Source organism: Fragaria vesca, linkage group LG1 (assembly GCF_000184155.1).
Source record: "Fragaria vesca subsp. vesca linkage group LG1, FraVesHawaii_1.0, whole genome shotgun sequence".
NCBI classification, from domain to species: domain Eukaryota; kingdom Viridiplantae; phylum Streptophyta; class Magnoliopsida; order Rosales; family Rosaceae; genus Fragaria; species Fragaria vesca.
In genome coordinates, this window is record NC_020491.1 from 2,408,865 (window position 1) to 2,412,953 (window position 4,089).

Genomic DNA, 4,089 nt, shown 5'->3' on the forward strand with positions numbered 1-4,089 from the left:
CATATATATATATATATATATATATATATGAAACATGCACGTATAACTTTGTGAACTGTCTAAACTTACATGCAGTCTACAAAAAAGGTATACAGCTATGGAATACACAAAATAAGCCACACTAGTACTGTAATGGTAGGAAACAAATAGGCAATCATTACAATAAACTTAAACAGACCTAACAAGGAATACAAATAGCAGTACGAAAATTGACATGAACTATTTTCTTGATATAGAAAAATAGCTTCAATATCCGCGTAGTTTTTGTGTGCTTTCTGTTCTAACGTATTGGGCCCTTCTGTCTCACACAGACAATTAGGAAAGGAAGGAATAGACAGTGTCCTAATTGGATTTAGTAATCCATGATTACGTCTGACATTAGGGTTAGTGATATTCTAATCCTAGTAGGATTAAGTTTTGTTCAATATAAATAAACACTCCGTTCCCATACATACCCAAAACACAACCAGTGCCGTATTTTGCCCTAACATGGATTTGCAGGCGGATCATAAAACAAAGATGACAGATGAAAGGGAGAAAGTAAACAAGAGACCAAGAACGGCCACAGACCATAAAAGAAAGAGGGTAGACGAAGGGAAGAAAGAAAAGAAGAGACCACGAACGGCGGCCGTCGACGAGGCGTTTCAGTTTCAGTCAAAAGATGTTGCCTCCGGCGGTCATCCTCGAAAAGAGAAAAGAAGAAGGCCTGACGTGGGGAACAGGGAAAGTTCGAGGAAAAGGAAAGTCGACCTTATCAAAGACGATAATATGTTTGATAGGTCAACTGAAGCTAGCGTCGACGACGGAGCTCGTAAGATTCACGCCATGCAGCGCCTCATGTCCGCTGTAGATGGTCTCATGTCCGTTGTAGATGGTGAAAGTAACCCTGAAGATCTGATAAGTTTGACCGATGAGATTGAGTACTTTAACAAGATTCAGAACAAGATTGTTGAGCTGAAACAGAAGGTGGTTGAACTGAAACAAAAGAGTCTCAAAAAGAGAGAAGCAAATTGGTCTGAGCTTCCTAATGAGCTTCTAGAGTCGATCTTGAAAAAGCTTATACCTTCTGAATTTGACATCATTGGATTCAGACGTATCCGAGAGTTTAAAGCCGTTTGTCAATCCTGGAGAGCCGCTGCAAAATCTTGTAGCTCGTACGTTCCTTTACCTCGGAGTCCATGTCTCTTGCTTCACGGAGAAACACAAAATTCCTTCCTGTTTGATCCCATTGGAAAGAAGAAGCACGAAATCAGGAACGTCCATGACTACACTCCTCGTGCCAGATGTGTTGGTTCATCATATGGGTGGATTGTCATGTTTTACGAAGACAATGAGTTGAAAGAATCGAAATCGAAAGCACATCTCTTTAACCCGATTACAAGAGGCCGCATTTCAATCCCAGGCGCTCAGAACCTTCCTAGCTATTGTCGCACACCTCGTAAAGCTATTATTTCATCCAATCCCTCTTTCAACAAGAACTTTGTTGTGGTAGTGCAATTCGGAGTAAGACTAGCATACTATAAACATGGAGACGAAGACATGTCCTGGAAGATGTTGAAAGTTGATGTTGATGGTGCGGATTATAATGATGAGGATTATTATGGTGATAAGGGTTTTGTGTTTCATGATAACCTTTTAGTGGCATTGGCAAATAAATTTACCAATGTTTGGGACTTCAAGAAATACCCTCCTTTACACCGTAGCTCTACGAAGAATTCATCTACTGCAAAGTTTTTTACCTATTTGATGGAGTCATCATTGACGGGTGACATCTTAGGTCTAACAAAAGAGGGGGAAAACAACAAGACTTTAAAGTTTGGTGTGGAAAAGCTAGATTTACAAAAGGGAAAATGGGAGAACCTACAAAGTTTAGGCGACCAAAGTCTATTCTTTTTTTCTTTTTTTGGCGGACGGAGACAATGGCAACTAATGTCGATGGTGAACCCATGTTTCTTAGGATGTGAAAAGAACTCCATCTACTTCGCAATGACAGAATTGGTTGAATCTGCAGCATTGGATAAATATGCAATATACGACCTTGAAAAAGGAAAAATAAAAAGCCTGGGTGAAGAAGGTATGATAAAGTCATTTTGTGAAGATGTACACATTAATTTTGGTAATGAACCCTTATGGATTATTCCTAATCCATGGTGAAGTTCATCATTTTATTCACTCTGTCGATTAGAGTCTTTGAAATTATTCACAATCCAAGTTTTGCATTGCTGAGTATCAATTCGATCTAAACTATTTAATCTTGCTGCTGTAAATTTACGATCTTTAAATACATATTTGGCATCGGATGTGAGAAATTGAGTTGTGCGTGGAGTTGTAGCTTGTATTGTTGTTGTTGTTGCTGGTACGTGATGTTTCTTCAAGAAAGAATTCGTCAGCAAACTTAAATTGTATGTGTGTGCTTCATTTGATTACCCAGACATAATTTGTTGCAAGGTTTTCAATAACATACTCTTAGTAAACGTACCAACAATAGATTCAGGATTGGAGTGTATTTGTTTGAACGAAATTTCCAAGAGCCCCCGAGCTGGTGTCATTCATGTGATTCTGGACATTTCATTTGAAAACAGCACAATCTAGCTAACATCTCTTGCTCCTTTTTTTTGGTAATCTTCATTAAGATCATTTGTATGTTGCATTATACATGAGCAAACAGCAAAGAGAGTTGTTGTTTTGAGATGTCCAACTGTGTACGCACTTCAATTTTCATAGTTGCCTACAAGAGTAACGTGTACGACGTCTAAACACTGAACCTTTTGAGAAACCAAAGAAAGAAAAGACAAAGATTTTCATTGCTCTGCATCAAAAAACAACAGTATGGAACAAAAATGGTGTAGCATGTATTTTACCACTAGTCAAATGGTGTACCACGTGAAGAATTATCTGGGTCAAAAAAATTAGATTGGAGGGACAACTAGGGTATGGGCATTAGGTAACTATCTAGTAACTATCCCGTAGCTATTAGGTAACTATCTAGTAGCAATCAGGTAACTATCCGGTAGCTATTACGTAACTGACATGTTTACTAGGTGGAGCCTTGATGCTAATTTCCCATCAGAATCTTCTTCCTCCTCCATCTCTTATCTTCAGTTTCTTCTTCATTTTTGTCGTCATCCTCCTCATCATGAACATCGTCCTCATATTCTTTCTCATCTGATCATCTTCATCACCAGAATCATTATCAAAAATGTTTCATGTGTTAAGACTTTATTATTTGGGTCAGAAGAACTAGATTGGAGGGACAACTAATGTAACTGGTCACCATATATTAGGTAACTATCTAGTAGCTATCTAGTAGCTATCAGGTAATTATCCAGTAGCTATTAAGTAACTATCTAGTAGCTGTCAGTTAACTGTGCAGTAGGTATTATGTAACTCTTCTCATTTATACTAGTAGACGTCGCAACTTAGAGTTGTAGAAACCTAGTCATTGATTGTCGGCTGAGAAATAATTTCAAATGGTCATCTGAGTAGTTTCAAATGTATCATTTGTTGTTTCGCATCTTTATTTCGCTTCTAAAAGGAGGCAACTCACTACCTCGATTGTTGTTTTGATCAAGATCTTGAGCTTGCCACTGCATTTTTGTACCTACTGACGCATCCCATTTTCTTGCTTCTTTTTCGGTTTCCTTGTGGGATTCAGCTCGTCTGCAGTAACTGCATGGGATTTTCATAAAATCACAATCCTCCAGATAATCTTATGGTCAGAAAGCTGTCACATCAACTATTATCAGAATTAGATGTTTTTTCTCTAACTGACGTTAAAACCGATTACTTACCCTTCACTTCTTCCTATCTAAAGAACTCATGTTCTTAACCCAGCAAAATCAACATCACCGTTTCCTCGATCGAACTCATTCAACAAAAACCCATTCAATTCCAGTTTGGGTGGTGATCGCAAAACCCAACAAATTCTCATCAATAAACTTCAACCACATCTACATCAAAACCACACCACGTCTGAACCAATCAAAGCCCTTCTTCTTCCTCATATCATTTATCATACTCAGCCATGTCTGCACCCATGGCCACATGATCTTAACCCCTCTCTTGCACACCAACGTGGCTAATTGCTCT